This window comes from Squalius cephalus (assembly GCF_949319135.1).
Source record: "Squalius cephalus genome assembly, chromosome: 19".
Classification (NCBI taxonomy): Eukaryota; Metazoa; Chordata; class Actinopteri; order Cypriniformes; family Leuciscidae; genus Squalius; species Squalius cephalus.
In genome coordinates, this window is record NC_137140.1 from 32,050,131 (window position 1) to 32,076,338 (window position 26,208).

General features: G+C 37.3%; 1 long non-coding RNA gene across 1 annotated transcript in view; it reads left to right on the forward strand.

Annotated features, from left to right (window-relative positions):
* The window catches only part of LOC307147227, a 33,488-nt gene extending 12,700 nt beyond the window's left edge, over positions 1 to 20,788 (forward strand). Inside the window, exons 5-6 of the long non-coding RNA XR_013819241.1 lie at positions 10,682 to 10,765; positions 20,720 to 20,788. This is a non-coding gene — a long non-coding RNA (uncharacterized lncRNA). The remainder of the gene's footprint in view (positions 1 to 10,681; positions 10,766 to 20,719) is intronic.
* The last annotated feature ends 5,420 nt before the right edge of the window (positions 20,789 to 26,208 follow it).

A 26,208-nucleotide genomic window follows, 5' to 3' on the forward strand; every position in this document is an offset into this window, starting at 1 on the left:
AAGGATCCTTCCTATTCAGTGGGCAATATAAATGGTCTCTGCTAGAAGCCACCCAGCAGTCTTGTTAAAGACAGAAATGCTAGTGACAATGTAAAGTGCAGGGTTTCTCTTTTTTGCTTTTCTGCTACACCGGCCAGATATGTGTAATGACTGTGATAGTGTTGAACCATGCACATTTCCCCCCATCTATCACACAAACACACACACACACTCATGGTCCTGTATATCCTCAGCCCCAACATCATCTTCTCTCAGCAGTTTTATTTGTCCCTGGACACTGGGAATAGCGAGAGGGCTGTAATATAGGTGTGCTGGTGATACTACAAACTTACTGTAGTCGCTGTACAGCTTTATGATTGGTGTGGCTTCAGACTAGACAGATACATCGAGTGTGTAGATCTAATTCAGCCTCCTGCTTTGTTCTTTGTGGTGATTAGGTGTTCTTACGGATGCCCATTTGACCTGTGTTTGGGCCTACAGCAAATCTGTGCATGCAGAAAACCACACAAAACTCGACTCTGCGTCTCATTCAAAAGGTTATTCATATTCCTCTTCACTTACGGATTTGTTTGTTACATGTATATTTTGATTAACTTGATAATGCTTTCAGCTACAAGAAAAAAAAAGTTAGTGAGTGAGTGAATCTCATGAAACCTGTCAACATACACAAGTCTTAATTTGCACCAAAATCAGAAAAAAAAAATTTTTTAGGGCCACTGAGCTGCGTGTGTGTGCGTACGTGTGTCTTTGAAAACTATACATTATGGAGACATAATGTCCCCACAAAGATAGCAATATCTGAAATCCTTGTCCTTGTGGGGACATTTTTTGGTCCCCAACTCCCCATAAGGAAAACAGCTATACATTCATGCTAAGTGATGTTTTTAAACCAAGACCATTACGTCTATGGAATGTCACAATAAAACATGGACACCCAACGCACACGCACGTGTTTGTGTGCATTCTGATGAAATTTCATAGCAGTTAAAGGGGGGGTACAATGGTGTTTCATGTATTCAGAGTTGTTTACAGTGTTAAAGAGATAGATTCTCATGCTAAACATGGGCAAAGTTTTAAAAAAATATTTTGGACGAATAACGGAGAATTTCTATGCTGAAAATCTTACTTCCGGGTTGGTACAAGTTTCGGCTGGTTTTTTTTCGATCGTGGATCTAATGACGTAGATAAGAGTGGAACTCCTTATATGAGCATTTCTCTCGGAAAAGCTCGCCCGCGAGCACGTCGACTAGAGGAGAGTGAGACCGCGCACATCAACGCGCTTCAACAGGAAATCATCGGCAGCGCTGCATAGTATTTGTTCAAGAATGTCTCCAAAAAAGTGTGTATTTGGATGTGAGGGAAAGCTTACCGTGTTCAGTTTTCCAAAGAACCCAGTGTTACAGGAACAGTGGATGCAGTTTGTTTTTCCGGGGCAGCAACGGAGTGTAGGAAGTGCGGTTGTGTGTTCTGGTCGTTTCAGTGACGAATGTTTTATTAACAAGGCTCAGGTCGACGCTGGATTTGCAAATCGTTTGCTTTTAAAACGTGGAGCGATCCCAGTGATAAAAGACCCCAGTCATGTAAGTACAACTGGATCAGATTTCTGTCTTTTGCTGGAAATCAAGAACTACCGCTTGACTCTATAGCTCCGCCTCCAGGACCTCGGCTTTTCCCGGAGAGAATCGGAAAGCTGTATTTTTCTTTTCTAAATATAATAAAACTAAACACTTTTTTGAGATATTAAGGATGCACTACTACTCTATAGGTACTCAAGATTAACACGAGATTAGGTGAAACTGTGCATGTTATGTACCCTTTAAGCATATTTCCCATATTTTACATTACATGAAAATTCTTTCTTTTTTGCTGCAATGGAAAATCATGATTTGCTATGAGGGGGGAAAATCCCATCTTTCAGCCAATATGTAAACCTAGTGTTTGTTCTATGGCTTTTTTTGCCAATTAAAAACCATAAGTCTTAATGTTTTCAAAAAAACCTTAATTCAGTTTTAGTAATATAAATCTGCTGAGAGCCATAATGCAGGGATGGATGGATGGATGGATAGATAGATCGAATGAATGAGAAAAGTAAAACAAATCTGGCATAAATGTGTTTAATTGTAATGAGAATAATGGTCACAAAATTAAATATATATATAATGGTCTTAAAACAGACTTTATTGCCTTTATGTAAAATATTTCTTCTTAGTTGTTGTTTTTTCTTTTAGATATTTAATGAACTTTTGTGTGTCTTACAAAACCACTGTCAATGAGTTGCATAATCGTGTATATTAAATTTCAAGGTTTAATTTGATTCTGATTAAGCTAAACAGCTATTCCACTCCGAGGTGGTATATACTGTGAATTATCATGTAGTGTCAGACGTGTGTGTTTGCTTTCATAAGTTACGTACGGCTTAGCGGTGCCATGTGGCATTTCATATGTCCGCCAGAACCACGTACCATCTGTGGAAGTATTTCCAGAATCAACTGTTTCTTCCATATTTCAGCTATAGCGCGTCACGGCTCTGGGGTCGGGGCAGGCCTTTCCATTACCGCCTTCCTGATGTCTGTCAACATAAGCTTTTCCAGAGTTAATGATCCAAACTAATGTAACAAACTCAAGAAGGGTGTTGCATGGCATTTTAATCAGTATTATTTCAGTTTAATTATAAAAGGGCAGTATGATGTTTGTTAAGCAACCCATACCCTAAGTCAATGTAGCAAAAAACAGACATTAAGTATGCATTACGCTGTGGTTAATAAAAATTACATGGCTGATGTATCATGCTTACTTGGCATTTCCTATAATGTTTGATTTGCCAATGGAGCAATGTCACAAGGAATAGTAAATAGAGAGCAAAGTAATCCTTAAAACGAAATTGTCATATTTTGATGTCTGCAGATCTTTTGTGGTGTGAACAGAGTGTCAGAAAGGTCATTAGAAAATTTTGTGCTGTAAGTTTATAGACTTGGTCAAAATGGTTTCTCCAGATTCATTTCAGTAGGGAGCCTCGGGTCGGGCCTCAGTAGCTCGTTAACTCGTTGCACTGTGACAGTTTCACAATGATTAATTAAAACACCTTTAGCCACATAATGTCAGATGGAGTCTATTTTAACAACTGACCTTTCTGTACCCAAAACAGAGTGCTTTACCATCCACTGGGTGACTCCAGATGTTTTCTCAAAAAAAAAAAAAAAACACCAGCCAAATCTATCCTTCCCACCCTTTATAATATGATTGTATGGTTTTTAATGTTTTTGAAATAATTATCTTATGCACAGCGAGGCTGCATTTATTTGATCAAAAAATGCTGTAAAAAATAGTGGTCGACCGATATGGGATTTTTAATGGCCGATGCCGATATTGAGAAAGCAATCTGGCCGATTGGCCGATATGAGGCCGATACAATACATGTGAATACAGTAAATGAGAGACATAAAGAATATTGGTGAAACTAAATGAACATTTATTGTACATACTATTTATGCAAAATTCTTTTTGCAATAAAAAATATTTACTAAGAAATTAAAATGTAAAAAAAAAGGTAAGGTAACACTTCAATAAATAAAGTTTTAGTGCAGCTTCTTGTCTGCTTTAATATTTGCAGTCATTTTTTCAGTCACATAAATAATTACTGTTGCTTACTTCAGGTTACAAATAACATTTATCATTAATGAACCAATCTAAACAATATTCATAAATTAATGACAAAATAGTATGTGAAATTACATACATTTTATGTACAATTCATAGTTGAATATAAATCTCACATAGTTTATTTACACTATTTACTTTAAACAGGTTGTTTTACTTCAAGTATATTTAAATAATAATGATTTATGTGTTTAGTTTTGCTTGTTTGTTTCTTTAAAACGTTGCAAGCCGTCACGTGTTTGCATGACATACATGGAAATATGAAAATGTATACTACACACGATATTAATCCAATCATGGATAAATAAATACAGTAGATAGTGAATAACATTTTCAAGGATTTATTTTCAAACGTAATATTATTACATAGTGTTCTCCTCATCCACCTCACGCGACCAACTGATCTGTAATGCACGCGACCCAGCTTTTCCGTGCACGCGAGTCCGTGGGAAAACAGCGTCTAGTTTAAATGTAACCCGAGAACAACGCGCGTATCTGAGGAACAGCCAGTCACAGGATTTTTGACTGTTTGTGAGGTAAAATGTTTTCAGTTTTGTTTGAATTCGTTTATATCACATCTGTGACCCCCACTGGAGCTACCGCTGGGCTGCGGATCTGACATATCACGGTACTGTTTGAATAGACTCTGCTGCACGCCGGAGTGTTTTTGTGTGTAACACAATGTAGCGTCAGGTTAGAAAGCGAATGCGAATGGTCATTTACTGTGTCTGTCAGATATGTCTGCTTCACTTCTGAGTGGCTTGTCTTACGGTGCTGGGTGGAGCAGAGCGAGTGTATTCAGTTCATTCAGGCTCGCTCTGTTCGCGTCAGTGGAAAAAAGCGCTAATGCACAGTCACAAACTGTTTTGAAATATATCGGCCAAACGCAAAGATTTATCGGCCGATGCCGATATCTAAAAAATTCCAAATATCGGCCGATATATCGGCCTCGGCGATATATCGGTCGACCTCTAGTAAAAAAACATTAATGTTGTGTAATTTTACAGTTCAAAATATACGTGTTCTATTTTAATATATTGCGGAGTCATATAATGGCTTAGTGTGAGGAACAGACAGGTGTTATTGACTGATTATGCACTCTTTCTTTGCAGTTCTCAAAAAGCATGCATCGTTCCATGTATAATGTCACCAATGCTCATTGCATAATTTTGTTCTGTTTGTAGCTTAACATTTTCTGTTCATGATTTGCTTCTGTTATTTGAATGAGATGATTGAATGTGCATGTTTTTGTTTTTCATGGATTTGGAGACATAAGCGGTGAGTAAATGATGACAATTATTGGGGGTTATTCCTTTAAGCAAATTGCAATTGTGAGCACACTCCCAGTAACAGTGTCCCATAAAAAGTGCAGTTGGAGTGAATTTTTACAATTTAGCTCTGAGCTGAATAAAATTGCATTAAACGGTGGTGGTAGGTTTATAAGCTGTGGTAGCATGGCGTAACCTACGTGTGGAATGATTTGATCATTGGGGACCTATTGTGTAATTTCTTCCTCATTTTGGCCCATGCTAATATGGCATATGCGATTAGGTCTGTCTTTGGGAGCTAGCAAAGGCCTCCAAATCAAATTTGGGTCCTTGACCAGAATACCAAAGCATATTAAACCCAGAAATGATCTAGTGATGCAAATCATTAAACACATTTGCATTTGCTTACTGAAGCTTATCACAGAAATTAAACTCCCGGATAGAGAGTGAAAGAGTGTGGGGGAGAGAGAAAGAAAAAAAGTGTCAGGTGAGAATGAGGTAGATCAGAATCATGGCTTTGTTTTTCAACATTTCTATTCATTGTACTGAAAAAGACAGGTCTATATCATTGCTCTCATCCAGAGATACTGAGTGATGAGCAAATTAAGGCACAAATTCATGTATTTGAGACTTTCGCCGAAAGTATTTTTTGTTCTTTTACCAATCTTGAGTTACAGTGATAGTTCACCCAAAAACTACAATTCTGTCATCATTTACTCCCCCTCATGTCGTTCCAAACCTGTAAGACTTTTGTTCATCTTCGGAACACAAATTAAGATATGTTTAATGAAATCTAAGAGGTCTAAATCTAAGAGCTTTAACGCTTTCACGCTTGGAAAAGTTCATAAAGACATCGTAAAACTAATCCATATGAATTGAGTGGTTTAGTCCAAATTTTCTGAAGAGACTTGATTGCTTTATATGATGAACAGATTGAATTTAGGCTTTTTTTTTTCATATATAAACATATAAGCAATAACCATTGAGGTTCATTCTCGTGTTACGCAGCACGGTTGAGCTTCCACAAGAACCAATGAGCTTTGTTGACCAATGAGGACTCGATCACTTTATATGATGAACAGATTTAATATAGGCTTTTATTCACATTTAAACACTGATCAGTGAACATAAACATAAGCTCAACCGAACTTGCTTGACACGTAAGAACAAGCCTCTTCCTGAAGCTCAAACGTGTTGCGTAACACAAGAATGAACCTCATTGGTTCTTGTGAAAGCTCAAACGTTCTGCGTAACACGAGAATGAACCTCATTGGTTCTTTCTGAAGCTCAAACGTGCTGCGTAACACGAGAATGAACCTCATTGGTTCTTGCTGAAACTCAAACGAGCTGCGTTACACGAGAATGAACCTCATTGGTTCTTGCTGAAGCTCAAACGAGCTGCGTAACACAAGAATGAACCTCATTGGTTCTTGCTGAAGCTCAAACGTGCTGCGTAACACAAGAATGAACCTCATTGGTTCTTGCTGAAGCTCAAACGTGCTGCGTAACACGAGAATGAACCTCATTGGTTCTTGCTGAAGCTCAAACGAGCTGCGTAACACGAGAATGAACCTCATTGGTTCTTGCTGAAGCTCAAACGTGCTGCGTAACACGAGAATGAACCTCATTGGTTCTTGCTGAAGCTCAAACGTGCTGCGTAACACAAGCATGAACCTCATTGGTTCTTGCTGAAACTCAAACGAGCTGCGTAACACGAGAATGAACCTCAATGGTTCTTGCTGAAACTCAAACGAGCTGCGTAACACGATAATGAACCTCAATGGTTCTTGCGGAAGCTCAAACGTGCTGCGTAACACAAGCATGAACCTCATTGGTTCTTGCTGAAGCTCAAACATGCTGTGTAACACAAGAATGAACCTCATTGGTTCTTGCTGAAGCTCAAACGTGCTGCGTAACACAAGAATGAACCTCATTGGTTCTTGCTGAAGCTCAAACGTGCTGCGTAACACAAGCATGAACCTCATTGGTTCTTGCTGAAGCTCAAACGTGCTGCGTAACACAAGCATGAACCTCATTGGTTCTTGCTGAAGCTCAAACATGCTGTGTAACACAAGAATGAACCTCATTGGTTCTTGCTGAAACTCAAACGAGCTGCGTAACACGAGAATGAACCTCATTGGTTCTTGCTGAAACTCAAACGAGCTGCGTAACACGAGAATGAACCTCATTGGTTCTTGCGGAAGCTCAAACGTGCTGCGTAACACAAGCATGAACCTCATTGGTTCTTGCTGAAGCTCAAACATGCTGTGTAACACAAGAATGAACCTCATTGGTTCTTGCTGAAGCTCAAACGTGCTGCGTAACACAAGAATGAACCTCATTGGTTCTTGCTGAAGCTCAAACGTGCTGCGTAACACAAGCATGAACCTCATTGGTTCTTGCTGAAGCTCAAACGTGCTGCGTAACACAAGAATGAACCTCATTGGTTCTTGCTGAAGCTCAAACGTGCTGCGTAACACAAGAATGAACCTCATTGGTTCTTGCTGAAGCTCAAACGTGCTGCGTAACACGAGAATGAACCTCATTGGTTCTTGCTGAAGCTCAAACGTGCTGCGTAACACAAGAATGAACCTCATTGGTTCTTGCTGAAGCTCAAACGTGCTGCGTAACACGAGAATGAACCTCATTGGTTCTTGCTGAAGCTCAAACGTGCTGCGTAACACAAGAATGAACCTCATTGGTTCTTGCTGAAGCTCAAACGTGCTGCGTAACACAAGCATGAACCTCATTGGTTCTTGCTGAAGCTCAAACGTGCTGCGTAACACGAGAATGAACCTCATTGGTTCTTGCTGAAGCTCAAACGTGCTGCGTAACACAAGAATGAACCTCATTGGTTCTTGCTGAAGCTCAAACGTGCTGCGTAACACGAGAATGAACCTCATTGGTTCTTGTGGAAGCTCAAACCAATGTATACTATATTTGTCAGAATGTAAATGTCAATGAAAAACCAAACCCTTCTGAAAACATATCACGTAACAGTTGACTAATCATCATCATAAGGCCTCTTAAAGTTTTATCAATTCATGAGTGATTTAAATTAGACCCAAATTATCATTCGGCAGCGACCGTTATGAGCAGAAAGTTTCATCAGTGCCCCATATTGAGCGAATCTGGCTAATAAACTGTTACGATTCACCGCACTTGAGTATCTGCCCTCTAGCCATTGTCCGCAAGGCTTACGGAAGGCTGACATGGAAGAGAAGGGTGATCTGGAATGATTAGCTTTTCAGCATTTCAACGCGTTGTCAATTACAGCAATAGATTCCCGACTTCACAAAATCTGACAGCGCTGGGCATACTTGTCAGATCTGCGTAATCCAGCTACTAGGTGGCTGCAGGGTGGCTGGGGTATCTGAGAGTTAAGGGTCGTCCCGACTGCTGCCGCTCCCCCTTCCAAATATAAATAAATATACCTGCCTGAGCGATTTGGAATTACAATAAGGATCCTCAAGGTCTTTTATGGAGACTGAGCTCGCATACAAACTAATGATCACTTGGAGATTTGTGTGCAAGTGTGAGCACATTGATTTCTCTGACAGTTTCTCGTCTCATAGTGTTTTTCTTTTTTTTTTTTGCACAGGCCTCTTTCTCTGTCTCCCTAGACTAATGTAGTATTCACTGAGTCTATATGCCATGTCACGTCTAGACTGCTAGTTTTAGGGGATTAAGCCTTGGATGTTGAATAGTTCAATCAACATTCAACATTTATTCAACAGGTTGTGGATTTGGTACTTTTGAGATGCTTATATGTTAATTGGAATCATATCATGACGCTTTAAAATCATTTTTAAATGTCATAAAACAGTCATCTTTTTTTTTTTTTTTTTTGGGTGATAGTTATTTTCTCTCCCTCTGAATTATGTGAGATGAATTGAAAAACCAAACTGAACAGTGTGTAGTTGTATTTACTCCAGCACACATTGTTGCTATAATGTACACTCCTGTTCAAAAGTTTGGGGTCTGTATTCTATTTATTTATTTATTTATTTATTGTAATGTTTTTAAAGAAGTCTCTTATGCTCACCAACACTGCATTTATTGAAAAACAATACAGTAAAAAAAAAAAAAAAAAAACTGTAACATTGTAAAGTATTATTAGAAATTAAAATCATTTTAATATATTTTAAAATGGAATTTATTCCTGTGATCAAAACTCTATTTTCAGCATCATTCACTCCAGTCTTCAGTCACATAATCCTTCAGAAATCATTCTATTATGCTTATTTGGTGCTCAAGAAACATTTATTATTATTATTATCATCAATGCTTAATATTATTGTGTGAAAACTTGATTTTTAGGATTCTTTGATGAATAGAAAGTTCAAAATAAGAGCATTTATTTAACTTTTCTAATATTATAAATATATTTACTATCACTTTTGATCAATTTAAAGTGTCCTTGCTGAATAAAAGTATTAATTAATTTAAATCTATCTATCTATCTATCTATCTATCTATCTATCTATCTATCTATCTATCTATCTATCTATCTATCTATCTATCTATCTATCTATCTATCTATCTATCTATCTATCTATCTATCTATCTATCTATCTATCTATCTATCTATCTATCTATCTATCTATCTATCTTACTGACCCCAAAATGTTGAATGGTAGTGTACATATTTTACATATTTGTATGTACAATATTTTTATATCACCATTGTGCCACCATTACATATTTGATTTGCATATTTTTCTTCTGTTTTATAAAATTTTGTTTTTTATTTTACTCAAAATGTGTAGTATCTCTGGCACTTGGCAAGGCTGGACATAACAACACTGTCTCAGCATGGCATGATTTGGGGACTGAGCTGTGTGTTTACTTTTGCTAGCTGTGCAGAAATGACATGCTTAACCTGTAACTTAATACATTTAACTAACTGTGGTTTTGCCCTTTCAAAGAGAAAAACAAATGTAAAATAAAGAAATGACAGTGCATTTGAAATTATTGGGGAAAAGGAGTGTAAACCCTTTCAGAGTGGTGTGAAAATGGGTTAATGTTGCCGCTGCGTTTAATTGTTTTAGAGTCTCCATCAATTTTGAGTGGCTGCACAGGGGAGTTGGCCCTGTGAAAAAAAAGAAGAAAAAAAAATGAGTCGGTCTGAAGCGTTTTAAATTATCCAAAAATGAATGGAGGTATTCAATCTACTTTCAGATGTTAAAATTAGGTTTGCGACACTCACCGCGCGTGCCATCAAATTTCTCATTTTGAGCTCAAGTCTGTGTTCCTCAGAGCTCGTATTTGCGCAGATGGAACTTTGCCGAGCCGCGGTTCTTCTGGGATCTGAGAATTTTCACAGTTTGATGAGAAATGTTCCACTCCATCACATCTATAGATTATTTTCTGCCTGTAAATTTCTGACTTTTATTAATCAAATCATTGCCGTACCCCTCCCGACCCCCCTCCTGCCATGCGATGAAGGTGTGCTGGAGTGTCCTGGTTTGAATTGGGTGTTGTGCTCACAGCATCTTCACCCATGGGAGAGAGTCAGAAAAGTGAGAGTGTTTCTGCCACCGTCTTTCTCTCTAAAGATATCCAATGGGATCTTATTTGTACTCTTAAGTATATGGCACCGTGATTGTATGTTATAATATGACTGCATTGACAGCATTTAAAACGTAAACCTTTTACATTTAGAGACGTATCATTTGAGGTTTTTAAACTATTGATTAGTGTATTCATAGTCAATGTAGTGTGATGTTATGCACATAAAAGTCTTTACTTTTCAGATGTTGTCCATATTAATGACCACCTACGATGGCGATCACTCTGTGTTATCAAAGTACCAGCTCATTTCAATCAACGAATCAAAGGTAGGCTACAATACATTTTATTGCCATGGTTAAAGTAAACACTCAAGCATGGATATACACAACCAAAAGATGTTGAAGAATTTCCGACACAAGCATATTGCTGACTTAAGTAGTTATTTCGCTGAATTCGCTTAATCTAGCCAAATCCTTGGTGTACGGAATTGGGAACGCATTCCAAACCAACATTGCTTTTAATTCCTTTCTTTGTATGCGGCTCAAGTGCAGGAAAGAGACACAAACACAGAGGGAGGGAGAAGGAAGTGTGTATTGGTCCTGCTTGTGTGCTAACTGAAGTCCCACTTGGGATGGGATTATTTTCAATACGTCATTCAGAGAGAATGCATGAACTGTTTTCTTCACACTGAATGCTGTCCTGTGGGTGTAAATCTTAAGGGAGTGGGATTCGGTTCTTAACAACTACAATAATTTAGTTTCTTTGATGACCAAAATAGATGTTGAAAATAATCTGACTACACACATTTTGTGCTGTTTACACACATGAGACTTTCACAAAGTAGAATTTAAGTAAACTTTTCTCTTCAATATAAATATTAACTAGAAGTAATAATATTTATGTAGTGAGCATATGCTTGTACTTTATGGTTCAGGAAAATTGTTGTCAGTTGGCAGGTCATAGATGCCATATTATCATCCACTGCAGTAGAACAACGGTAGCATTCGAAAAATAAAAGCCCCATTCATTTTCTTCATTCAGAGTTTTTTTTTTTTTTTTTTAGCATATAAACCTTTCAAAGACTTACCATGAGCTCTGAAGAATTGTGATTTATATGTATAGCACACGTCTTCAGACAATCACTTAACTGCACAGTATCCATTTTGTTTTAATATGCCTAATCAATGACTGCAAGTAAATAGTTTTGCTATTGTACCACCATTTCTGAGTGGCTTTAATATTTTTTTTTTTCACACTTCAATTCATAGTTTACAATGACTTTTTTTTCTTTTTTACATCTCAGAGATGTTTGGTTTGGTAAAGGGCTTAGAATGTATTTATGTTTTTTAAATCCCTATAGCAAATTATTGGGAAAAACACTTCTGGAACCATGTTTCCAGTTGGCAGTCACCATATCAAATTGCTCACAACACTATTATGTGTACAGCAGCAAACAAATGACCAAGTATCGAAACTTTAGCAATGCCAGTTTCAGGTACATGCATCACGGGAAGTAAAACGTGGTGCAGTGGCCTTTTTTAAACACCCGTTCTTGGCAGAAGTAGGGGCCAACACAAGATTATCCACTGCACTTTGCTCTCGGCCAAACTATGACATTTTCCCAATCTGAAGTGCTTGAACCATGGACTACAACAGCCGAGCCCTGTCACACTTCCACGCGTCATCATTGTTGGGGAAAGCCTGTTCCCGTCTCACACATCAAGACGATGCCTTAAAAACAATATGACTCCAGTGCGATTACATGGGTCAGCTCTCTGCGAAGGCATCGGGTAGCAGGCCTGATTTAATGCTCTGGAAATTTCAGCCTGTCTATCTGAGGTCAACAGACTTTCTTTCAGAGAAAAGGAAAGAATGAGCAGAGGAGGCTTTACAGTGTGATGGCATGATGCCTGGGCTGCTTAACAGAATCACAGCGAGCAGCGGAGAACGGCTGGCAGAACCCCACGCCGGTTTCCCATGAAGCCGCTGGCAGAGTCAAAGCGACAGCATGTAAACCACTCTGCACCCAACACAATCGCTCTTTGTACGAAGCCGAACGCCGTTGAGTGGAGGGTACTTCAATGGAGCGCCGATACGCCTGACTGAACGTGACTGTCAAGTGACAAGGTGCTTTGAACGACAATTACTGTTGCTTATAGCTTAACTGGATGATTCTAATCTGAACATGCTCAGTATATGTACAGGGTGCTCCGTCACTTTGTCATATTTACATATGGGGCTTTAAATAAGATGTAAATTAATTTGTGCATGTTTAGATAAGCGCCTGTGGATGATTTTATTACAGAAAATATTATGCAGCATAACAAATCTGGTGCGGAAAGCTTTAAAGCCATGATGGATGCATTTACATTTGCTGTGCACTAATACAGTGGCTGTTGACTGGATTTTGCAGTTAGAGAACAGTTCTTAAAGGGGTGGTATAATAGCCTGGTAATACCAGACTCTGCTACTTCGCTTTGCTTCGTAGAGAGAGTCTGGAGTTCCGTAATAGAAAAACGTTTTATTTACCGCCTGGGGGCGCTAGTCTGAAGCTTAAAATCATTGGTTACCCGTAAGCCAATCACATAACGTTTGGTTATGACGTGTGTTATGCGCAGGCTCAGCCGCATCTAACTTCCACTGTAAACACATGTATAATGTGAAAACAAAACCATCGAGCGAAATACCGGAGTGAGCATGGCTGTGAACGACTTTTGCAGATTATGTGAAGTAAATCTACGCATCCACGGTACAATCAGCGTCTACGTCACGGCTCTCAGCCCGCCCTCTGTTCGTTGATTGGCCGGCTGTTTTCAGGCCGGAGGAAAACGGGAAGAAAGGTCGCTATCTCAGACTGAGTACAGAAGCGAACTGAAATTGAGCGGCAGTACGAAGTCTGACGTAGTCAGGCTAGTGGTTTAATGCCCTTTTCACAAGATGTAAAATAAGTCTTTGATGTCCCCAGAGTGTGTATGTGAAGTTTTAGCTCAAAATACTCTACAGATATTTTTATATAGCATGTTAAAATTGTCACTTTTTGAGGATGAGCGGAAACGCATCGTTTTTGTGTCTGTCCCTTTAAATGCAAATGAGCTGCTGCTCCCGGTACAGAAGGCGGAGCTTCAACAGCTTGCACTCACACAGACATGCACTGAAAATGTCAAAAACTTTTAGCCTTTTATGTTCAAACCAGATTCAGACAAAGATGGAGAGACTCAAGAAGAAGTGACAACATGTAGAATGCAACAGGACATTGCTGAATGGTTAGTTGATGAATTTATGTAGGTTATGTGTAGTTATCTTCTAGTCATTGATTAGCATTTTCTGTCATGATAATCTATAAATCGTGTTCCCGGGGGCGGGGTTTATGCAAATTTTAGGGTTAGTGATGTCACTAACCCGGGAGGAATGTCGTGTAGTCTCTACCAGCCGTTTGTTGTAGTTCTTAAAAAGCAATTTCTTTAAAAGCAAATATCTCCCTTTGCTTTGAACTTTGAGCATTGTAACTTTGCAGGTGTTGTTTATGCTCAAACAGCAACATTACACGCTAACTAAAAGTTAGAAAAGTGAAATCATAATCAACCACCCCTTTAATTAGACGATTTAGCCCATTTGGCATCTACAGGGGGGCGATTTGACTAGTTTGGCTACTTCAGCAGTTAGACCCTGTTGGTAACTACACCATCCTGGGGCAGAAAGCATCTATTTCCATTGATGGCCATTCGTAACTCACTGACTAGGGCTGCCAATCTCTAGTAATCGCTGTAATCAAATAATTGCATATAATAATTAATTAATTAACTAATAATTATTAATGCATTTATCATTAGAAGTCAATACATTATAATTGAATATCATAATTGAAATTTATTGTGCATTTTTTAATACTTAATCCTACAGAATTAATGTTTAAGTGGCAGCCCTAATTTTGACACAATACATATATACCACAAAAATGTAAATAATTATTCACAAATATTTAGCTTTGTTATAGAAAGTAATGAGAGCTCAGCATTTAATTTTAGCACTTGTTTTCTCTTGTTTTTCCCTGTCTGCTGCATGGACTTCTGATATACCATGATCATTTGCAGTATAGGATCGTGTCAGTAATGAAGCAACGATGGCAGCATGCAGGCCGCTACTTTCTGGGGCTGCATGTGCCAACTGAGCAACTGCCTTTTAGATGAACGGAAAAACCAACAGTTTTCTCTCTCTCCATATAGGATCTTCTTGATTATTTAAGCAACAAAACAACCAAAACAATGCGACTCCCTCATATGTATCATGTATCACTAACATCCTTCAGTTGTTATTTAGGACAACAAACACAGTTATTGCTTTTGGGGTGGTGTGTTATGGATTTGAAGTAAATTGTGTTGTTATATTAACATTGATTATGGCATTGTTATCAGGTATGATGTCCGGTATTATTCATATTTGCAGTTTTAATAGTTAGGCTAATTTCATCATGTGCCGTGCATGTGTTTGTATTTTCTCAAAGGGAAGACAAGCAAGCTGCTCAACTCTCAGCCCACCTTTGAGACGTCCACCTAATGAAATCATTAAAAGTAATAAACAAAATTGCTTATCAGGAGAAAATATTATTTTCTGGAGGTAAACAGGTCCGCAATAATAAACCTTTATAATAAACCTATAACAACCTCCTCAAAGGTGACATCCAGGTGCACTCGGCCGCGAGTAATGTAATTGGCAAAAATACAATAAAACATATTGCATTGGATTATTACGCAATAATGCCGGAATCATTGTGGCCTAATTTTAAAAACAGAAGTGCACTATAAAAGTAAACCCTTAAATATCAAATAATATTATATTACAGCACAATTTCACCTCGCAGCGATAACAGAGCTATTTGTAGATTATTACTGCAGTTTATAAGCAAGGAAAACATACAGAGCCGTGTATTTTCAGCATAATGCCTGACAATTAATGGGGCAAATTAAGTTTATAATGATGACGGTAATGTGGAGGGTGGTTATTAGTATGTGTTATTGTATTAGTTTTATTGTTTTTATTATTGTTGTTTCTATTAGTAGCAGTAATAAAGGATGCTGCAGCAGGAGATACATCATTATCACAGAAGGCTTTGAACGAGGGAAATTGTGAATCATTCACCCCCACACTCCTCTGCCCAGAAGTCCCCCTTTTTACTCCCTGATCATCCATCACTCTGTTCTTGCCTAAGCACTTCACCTCGACAGCAATCCAAAGCAGGAGCCAGCGCTAGAAGTCTAAGGGCATTAATGAAGGGTGAGAACACTGGCTGGAACTGCTCTCTGTCATGTTTGCCACTGACGTTGGCTTTGAACAGAAGAGCAGTTGGGTCATTCCTTATATGCAGTACATGTTCATATCCCCATTATATGTGTCTTCATTTATTTCTTTGTTTCTTTTTAGCACAATATCACAGTTAAGTAAACATAGTTTTGAGAGGATGCTGTCATGTCTCTAGGTTTATTTTGACATGAAAAACTGGCAATTTATTAAGAAATATTTAGTTTTTTTTTTTTTTTTTTTCGGAATTTTTTTCATTTATGCTACACTCTTGGAAAATATTTCTATGGAAGCTTGTTTCCGCCACGGAATAAAAAAATAAAAAAAAGATCTCACAATTCTGACTTTTTATCACAGAATTGCAAGGTATGAACTCGTAAGTTGCGAGTTATGAAGTCATATATACTTGCAATTCTGACTTCTTTTTTTTCTTTCTTGCAATTGCAAGTTTATATCCCGCAATTCTGACTGCTTTTCTCAGAATTGTGAGATATAAAGTTGCAGTCGCCAGTTATCAAGTCAAATTCTGAGGGGGAAAAAAGGTCAGCTCTTTTTTTGCAATTGTGACTTTATATCTCGGAATTCTAACTTTATTACACACAATTGCGAGTTTATATCACACAATTCTGACTTTGTAACTCACAATTTGACTGTATATCTCGCAATTCTAACTTTATTACATGCAATTGCGAGTTTATATCCCAATTCTGAGGGGAAAAAAAGGTGTAAACTCGCAATTGTGAGAAAAAATCTGAATTTTAAGATAAAGTCGCAATTACCTATTTTATTTTGTTCCGTAGCGGAAGCAAGCTTCCATAGATTACTGTTGGTTGGTATACAGCACTTTCCTGTAGCTTTATCTGTATTATCTAAAAACAAACAAACACACACACACAAAAAAAAAACTTTCATGCTGATTTTCATCTTTGGCAAATTTCCCATTGTTAATGAAAGTCTAAGTTTTGAAGCATAAACCTCAAGTTTTGTAGAGTGAATAATGGAAAGCATTAAAATAAAGCAAAAAAAAAAAAAAAAAAAAACATGGCCCATATAGGCACATTACAACTCAATTATAAGAAAATAAAAATATCCAAAAGGCCCCTGGGCCCTGAGTCTTTGATAATCTTTTGTTGGGATGCACTTCTCTCTGTAGCAGCAGCAATGGCACAGATATTCTAATACCTTTTAACAAGGCATCCATGAAACTTGCATTCTCTTATTAATTGCTGGAAGAATGAAACCTTACAGCCAATTAGAAGTCGACTTTATTATGCAGATTTCGGCTTTACACACAGTGCTATAAGGCATTCCCTCCCAAAAACAAAAGCAAACAAGAAAACAAACAAATAAAAACTGCTTGCAAAGAGTTTAATGAACATGTTGTGGAGCTAAAGGATGCATGTTTAACAAGCGTTGTGATTGTTCTCTTTTGTTTTAGATCATGCCGCATCTCTTCAAACTCTTCCTACAGCTTTCTCTCTCTAGACATTGATAATTATTTCTGCAGGAAGCATACAGCAAACATTGTCAGACATCATTTGTTTATTTATTTGAGCCACGAACAATTATATGGATAATTATTATTATTTTTATTTTTTTTTAAATGTAGCCTGTCTTCTTTTTATGTTTCTGCTTTTTATATATATAGAATGTAGAACCACACACAATGTATACTCTAATGTAAAGAGATGTTATTTGATCCAACTATGCTAAAGTACAAACAATCAATATGCCCGCATGCATATTCCCCATTATATGCATAGGTGTGTTTGTGTGTATACAAGCACACGACAAAAGCCAAACTGCATAGCCTTTTCTCTTCTGGTGTGGACTATACCATTTGCACATGAATTCAGCCCACAGGCCATTAGAGTCCGTCTGCAGGCCCTGTCTGTCCATCGCCACGGTGCAGTGGGTCTCAAAGATATCTAATTATTTACCAGAGGTCAGGGAGCAAGTGCCCTCAACAAATCCAAGAATAGGACTCTCTCCTATTAATCTCCATTCTGCCGATGATAGATACGAGAAAGGGAAGGAGTCACTCATGCCCGCTCCTGATTTACAGAGAAGCATCAATCTTGTCATCCGTTCGGCAAACAATAACTGTCAGAGGCGAGGAGGAGAGCGAAGGGGGGTTCGGCAGCCTGACTACTGTATATGTGAACTCATCTGTAATGTTGCCTTTCCTCATTTCTTCATGATGGAATTGTTGGGGACACATCGCTTTTCCCACAATCCATTTGCCGGGTTGCAGCTCACCGGTTGACAGAAATAGGGTGAAGGTGGAGAAAAGTGAACCAAATTGCCCGCATTTAGCCGAAGTCGACTTCCAGTCACCGGACGAGTGAGGGAAATAAAAGCGGATAGTGATGCAGTTACAAAATATTTGTCGGGAGTGTTGACTTCGGAAAATGAGTCGCTGGATATCTGATATGTTTATCTTTTCTGCCACGAGACGTAAACAGGACATTTTAGGCGCTAGTTGTCCTCGAAACGATCCGCATAGGATGCGTTTGGTTTGTTATGAGGTGGATGGATCTATCAAAACAATGGTTTCCATACTCTCAAACAAGAGGCCACGTAACCTTTCTACATGGTGCAGGATATACAAATGTCTTTCCTTCCTCACTATGTTGAAAGAGTTGTCTTTGTGTACTAGGAACATTTATTTGTGGGCACTGTAAGTCATAAAATAGTCCAATCCGGTCTTTATGTTATGGAAGGACCTCCTTTGAAGACTATTGACAGGCATTTCCACCTCCGAGTTTCTATTAAATTCTGGGATTTTCTGTAGTGCATTGGGCGTAAATGAACAAACTACTAAGAACCCTCTGACCTCCTGAAAAGAATTCATCATTTGATTCTATTGTTTCGAGACTGACTTAGTTGGAAAGTAGGAAGAAAGTGAGCATATTTGTTTGGTTGTGCCAAAAACATTGTATATCTCTGTCGCTATAAGTATACCCGAGACGTCTGGGAAGACTGAATTATCGGACATACTCATTGTATTTTACCCAGTTATTTTAATGCAATTCTATCATTGTCAAATCTCAAATGGGATTCTGCTTGCTTTTGCAGGGACAAATTCTCCTCCCTCCGCACGTTCGTTCAGCTCTACGCCAAGCGGTCTCTCTCCGAGGAGATGTGGGGACTCTATACAGTGAGTTTGTATGACATGATCTGTGTAAACTGTCGACAGTAAGCTCAGAGTTATCAATCTTTTTCTCGTTTCAATAAGAACGTTACCAAATCCTTGATGTCTTGCTCCTCACGATGAAATATAACTCGGCTTGGCATGTCATCTGAACAGGCATATGTTATTGTAAATTGACATATTTATAAAATACATGTAGCCTCACACTTTTCAAATTAGCAGTGTTTGTTAAGCCTCATACTTGGGTTGGGGATTTGAACAAACTCTTGAACCCAAGTATTGCGCTTCTGGTTATGACTTGAATGTGATTGATAACTCAAATTGTGCGGCTTGTTGAGGAGAGAGCAACTGGACTCCTCGTAGAATTTTTTTCTCCTTTTCAGATGATAAAACAGTCAAAAAAATCCTTTAGAGTCTGGATTTTACCAAGACTTTAGATTGGGCTATTTTGGCATGGGCCACTTTAGTAACTCTATATAAACCACACTAAATCCCCTGTCAACTGCATAGCAGTTCCCTAGCAATCACTTGCAATCATGACATCAGATAATGTAGCTAAATCACGTTATTTTAGTGGTGCATGTGCCAGCTGTATATAATTGCAATTTAAATAACACGCATCTTTAAAATCAATGCGGTGCCTAATGGCTGTGTCTAAGCATCGCCCTCATCTACATCACTAAGAGAGGATCAAAGAGTCCCAATCTTGTTTTCTATATAAATAAGGAGCTGGATTTTAGCACAAACACCCCTGTTTTCCAAGATATTGATGGTGGGTTGAATTAATGTGTCGTATAAGACAACACACCAAATCCCTGCAAAGCCTGGAACAGTCCACCCTCTTAGACACTTGACATTTGTTTTTCATCATGAACTTAAAGGTCACTAGCTGCCGGAGTGCCTGCCATCCTGTTTTGGGTTGCATTTGCATGAATTTTATTACCATCACACTCTCTAGAAACTCCAATTGTTTGACTCCTTTTATTAATCTGATGTTGCACATTTCCAAACAAGAACAATTGAAAGAAAAAAAAATATAAATATATATGCTTGATTGTATATAGTAATTATGCATATGCTGGTTTAAATTATTATATAATACATTTAACGTGCATGATTGCAATTAACTTGCCTTATAAACATGATTTAATTCCACAAATACATACTACAAATTTACATACTATTTGTACTATTTTTAAATGTTTTTTTTTTTAACACGCTATATTCATTATACAAAGGTAGGGCAAATCACTTGCTCTTCCAGCTGCAAAATGTGAGTAATTTCCCATGAACCCCTGCGGCCATATTCATTAACCTGCCTTTTGACTGGGCCAGTCAGATGTGAGTTCCAGTCATTAATATGCGGGACTCTTTTAATGAGGCTTAGCAACCCTCCACGCCCCTCCTTTGAGCAACTCCGTCAGCATGTGATCTTCAGAGGCCGTGTGTCTGTGCTCGGGATATTCCCCGTATCCTGTCAAATAGAAATCACTCAGTGCCTGCTCTTAAATTCAGGTAGAATAATGACCTAAATACCAGGTTAAACTCAAGTGAACTGCTAGATTGACATAATTACATGGCTTCTAATCCAGATTAATATTTAAAGATATTCTGAGGCTTTTCAGAAGGGCCTGTGAGATTTGTATTAAACTGGTGAGAGTAAAAAGGAGTGGGAAGGATGAATTAATCATTTGGATCCAAGTGGATTTCTCTTTCTTTTTTATAGCAGCATTTGTGTAGAATTTTTAAGTTTTAAAGATAATTTCAGTTTACTATTTCCCCTTGTATGGCCAAAAATAGACTAACCATAGGTATTTTGTTTGCATTGCAGTGTTCATGTTACACATAATATATGCAGATAGGAACAATAGGGCTAGTGTCACACTTTTTACTCAAGTAAATATATACACTACCGTTCAAAATCTTGGGATCAGTAAGAATTTTTTTCTCTCTCTCTTTTTTCTTTTTTTAAGAAATTAATACTTTTATTCAGCAATGATGCATTAAAGGGATAGTTCACCCAAAAGTTACAATTCTGTCACCATTTATTCACTCTTATGTTGTTCCAAACCTGTATGAGTTTCTCTCTTCTGTTAAACACAAAATAAGATATTTTGAAGAATGTTGGTAACCACACAGTTGAAGGTAGCCATTAATTTCCATAGTAGAGAAAAACAAATATATACTATAGAAATCAATGGCTACTGTCAACTGTGTGTTTACCAACATTCTTCAAAATACCTTCTTTTGTATTTAACAGAATTCATACAGAATGTTCATTTTTGGGTGAATTATCCCTTTAAACTGATCAAAAGATATAGTAAATACATTTGTAATGTTGCAAAAGATTTCCATTTCAAATAAATGCTGTTTGCATCACAGGAATAAATCATTTTTTAAAATATATTGAAATAGTTATTGCAATAATATTGGTTTTGTGGTTTTCTGGTGTTCACTTGTTCATCTCTTTGTTACATGATTGCGAGGGAACGATGACGGCCGGTGAGTTCGGAATAATGGCCATGGAGAGGATGCACAAACGGAATGACCACCTGCATTGATTTCCTCTCAGCGGAGGGAACGTGACATAAATAATTCAGGTCCGATACTGTAAATGATGGCAGGCAGCGCCTCGGAGGTCAGCAGGTACCGGAGAAATGAGCTGGGCCGATCCGAAGGACTCGCTAGCTGTCAGTTCATCCACCCCCACAGTGATTTTGTTATTAATTCCCACTTGCTACCGTGCATGGCGCTGTGACCGCCGAACACACAAACTATTTATACAGGTTAAGGAGATCAATTAGATACCGGCCCTCCAACTATGCCCTGCCATCCGAAGAGTCCAAGCTCGTAGGCACAAGCATTATTACGGAGAGAAAGACTGATTCTTCCAAGAGCAAATCTTTCGGTACTGTATATTTACGAGTGATAGTGTGATGGCCCAAAGGGATCCGAGCTGCAAAGGTCATTAAGTCAAAAGGAGTGAGGTCATATATTCACAAAAAGTTTGATCAAACACACACAAAAAAAAAGTAGGCAAGCTTAATATTTGCTTTCTCATTTCTCAAGCAACTTCCTGTAAGCCATGGAGACGTCGGCTAAAGTTTGCTGGCTTTTAGAGTCAATATCCAGAACTCCGAGCATGACAGATAAGCCCACACTTTTGAGGGTTTTGGGTTATGGTGTGTCAGGCCATCTGTTATAACTGTGTTTTCCGCCTTATTGCTGAAGTGGTCAAGTCCAGCAGTGAATCATGCAGGTCTGCTGGGACCTAAACTCGTGTGATTTGTCATGTTTTATGTTCCTTGAGCATTTTTGGTCAATCTGACTCTGCTATATGAGCATTTAATTTGACAAATCCATATTATGATTGATACACATATTGAGACCAGATATGTGTTTCTAATGTTTAACCTAATATTTAAGAAGATTGCTGTCATTATGGGGAAATCTGCGGTTCTCCTCACATTCCTGAAAGACTTTTCACATCAAGTTATGGATGCCCTTTATTTAAAAGTCTCCTTGTTACAGTGTAATTCTGCTTTTATGTACTGAGTCATTTTAATTAACAACATGTATACTTACTATAGTTGTTTTAGGGCTAGTTGGATGTCATTTTGCATAAAGTGCAACAGTCTGATTCCAGAAGTAAAAATTCCATTAGTTTCTCAGTCGAGAATTGTTCATGGTAACTTAATATATATAAAAATAGCCTTATATACTTATCAACATTTTTTAAATTAGTAGTTTTTCTTTCTTCTCCATTTTTAATTCAATTATGCTGTTCTCAGTGCTTCATGGGATTGTAGTTATTTCCCTCAGTAAAGTACACAGTCTTGTAACTTTGTATTTTTGTTGACGTTTCAAATATATTTTTGCTTCAAATCAAAGTTTGTAATGTTCTGATTCACCTTGTAGCTGATCGACTTGGCTTATGGCTTATAACTCTTTAACAAAATCTTTTTTTAAATCTTTATTTTTTTTTTAAATGGGAAAAATTAATGGGAAAAAAAATTCCGGAACCAACGCCGCTGAAAAAGTAGGCGAATACTAATGCACTCTATAGTAGGTACATGTAATAAGGACACTGTAAAATAAAGTGTTCCCCAAGATACTTATTTTAATCTTTCATCAAATATGAAATGTAATGTAATAAGTCATTTTAATAATTAAGAGACTTCTAAAATATAACCATATTTTTTAGAATGGTGTTTGTCCCTACACAAGTTGTTGTGTTTTGGACTGTTGCTGGGACATTATTTTGCTACAGTAAACTAGATACAGTTACTAGATACAGTTTCTGGGTGGCTGCAAATGAATCCTGAGTAGTTAGATGTTTATTTACTAGTGCAAGAAAGAAAAAGTCCATCCTTCAATGTAAGTCTGTAGATTTTTTTCAACCGTTTTTAAATCATTCATTCACTTCTCAACAAGCCACATAATATGAAGAACAATTAATTTACTGTACATGGCACAGATGCTTTTCGACTCATTTGTTTTACCCTATGTGTATCAGTGTAGTAGGTTTGCTTGCCTTAGCAAACCCCACTATTAAATAAAATGCAAAATGCATCTATCTAGTGTGTGTGTGTGTGTGTGTGTGTGTGTGTGTGTGTGTGTGTGTGTGTGTGTGTGTGTGTTGGGTTTTTGCAAGTTTTTTTTTTTTTTTTTTTTTTTTTTTTTTTCACTGTTTTTATTCTTGACCCTAGAACTCACCTGAATAAATGTAGCCTTCCAGTACTGGAGTCCAGGACCCTCAGGAGCCCTGCAGAAGAGAGAGAGACGGAAACCTTCCGGAAATCTTTCCTGCATAGATTTAAAGCTAATGTACAGTAAGTATGCTGTACTCCTCAAAGCTTCAAAATCATAGATGCTTAGATTAGATGAAATATTCGCTTATTGTCAGTGTTCTCCATATAATACAAATAGTGTTGCAGAAGTTACTAAGTAGTTTGCCAAGTTACAAGCTACACACACACACATATACAGTATATATATATATATACTAAATTATATAACCTTTAGATCATTCTTAATAATTAATATAATTTATGATATGAATAATACAAATTTATTAACTATAACAATTTATTTTGTATATGTTTTAGTTATATAAACATATGTTACTAAATAATAATATATCATAGTAATATATCATGCAGTGATAAAAATATTGTTTTATGTGTTTGAACTGTTTCAATTATATGAACTGTCTAAAATGAATTTTAATTTGTAATGCTTAAATAGCTGACGCTAATTTTAATGCCCCTGCCAACAAAAACCAGCAATGTTGATAAAGTATAGCTTGACTGAGTAAGATACGCAGTTTTGAACATACTGTAGCTGAGCTACTGAAAAATGTAGTTAGCACCATCTCTACTCTTATTTAGTTACTGCCCAACACTGGGCTGAAAACCTCTTCTTATTGCATTACGATAAACAACGGCTGTTTATGTGGCATATTTCATTAAATAGCAGTTGGCAGCACAGATTGAATGTGGACTTCCTCCAGTGATACAGTGATATTTGCTTTCCTAGCAGAGACAATGTCTGTACTAATCGTCTTCAGCACTGATCTCCATACTAACTAGCAGAATACATTTCAGTGCTCATAAATCAGCATTTCCAACAGCTCTTTAGTACGAGCATATTCCCACTCAGGCGATGACACTTTGCAGAGAGAGAGAGAGAGAAAGTCTAGGCTCTGGCAAGCTGCACCATGTCAGTGCCGGGCAGGGGAAGCACGCTGCCACCCTCTCTAAGATCTTTTTAAACTCCGCACGGATTCTCATGCCATCTGGACGGGCTGTGAGTGGCCCAGATCGGGGAGGTTGCCAGCAGGCCTCCGTAGCGCAATATGGCCCTCCCTTTAATGAACTGCTAACTGTCCTCTCTTTAAATCGAAGTGACATTTTACCCTTTATCGCTGGCATTTCTGAAGGCCTACGCACCGTCCTCTCATTTGCATTCCTTTACCTATGAGGAATGTATATATCCCTGGTTTTAACAGTGGTCTGTTTGCTTCTGTAAGGCTTTTTTCATGTTTAATGCATATCTGTTTTGACAAGCACATCGATTCACTAGGTTTGTGATGCACTTGTTATTCAGGCTACATTGACCTTGTGTATGTAGCCGTATCGCACAGTTCAACCTAAATTCTCAATATAGATGTGTGTAGTACACACACTGCTAGTTGTACTATGTTTTTTAATTTTTTTTTAATGTTTTTATAAATATCTTCTTTTGTGTTCCACAGAAAAAAAGAAGTTCATACCAGTTTGGAATAACATGGTGAGTAAATGATGACATAATTGACATTTTTGGGTGTGGTATCCTTTATAAAGGGAAGTAAATACTCTATGAGATAGTCTGTACATGTGTGAATTTAGTTTTTTCAGCTGATGCTAATTCAGACAGGCTGTATGTAATGAAGGATCATGCTGAGTATAAAGGAGCAGCTCAGGTCAAAATTCCCATGTGTCGTCTTTGACGTATCTGATGATCACATGGCCATATGGGCACACAAACCCTCTCCGTTACATGCAAATTGCCCAAAACCAAGACAAAGTGAGAATCATAAAGTTATTTTGTGTGTGTGTGTGTGTGTGTATAAAATCATTGTTGTTTTCTTTAAATATGCTATTTTATTTTACATTAATCCCAGTAAAGTAAAGATTAAAGTGACCCTAATTTTTTTTTTTTTTTTTTTACTTAAAAATATTATATAATATAAGAAAAGTATCGAACCACATGGCATTTAAGGCAGGACAAGCACAATTTTTTAGCAAAACATTTGGGGGAAACAAGGTTTTAAATGTTTGCATATTTAAAACTCGACACATTTCTTCTTATATATATATATATATATATATATATATATATATATATATATATATAGATAGATAGATAGATAGATAGATAGATAGATAGATAGATAGATAGATCATTTTTATTTATTTTTTTATGTATGCTTTTCCTATTAAATGCCACTTGGTTTGATATTTTGTTATATAACAACATGACATTCATTCATATTAAAGTGTCTTAAACGTATACAAATATACAAATATTTATTATATTATATTAGTAGTATTTATAATAATAACTATTGTTATTATTATTTATTTCTTTATATTAATACATTAAGTTTTGTGACATTTTTCAAAAATGTGAATTTGGGACCACCACAACAAGATGTGTACATAAATCTCTTAAATTCAGTCCTAAAGCCATTACATCATAAAATATGAAAATTAAAGCATTGCAAATGACATTTAATCTTTTGCATGATGTATTTGCATATTCCAATATTAAGGCTCA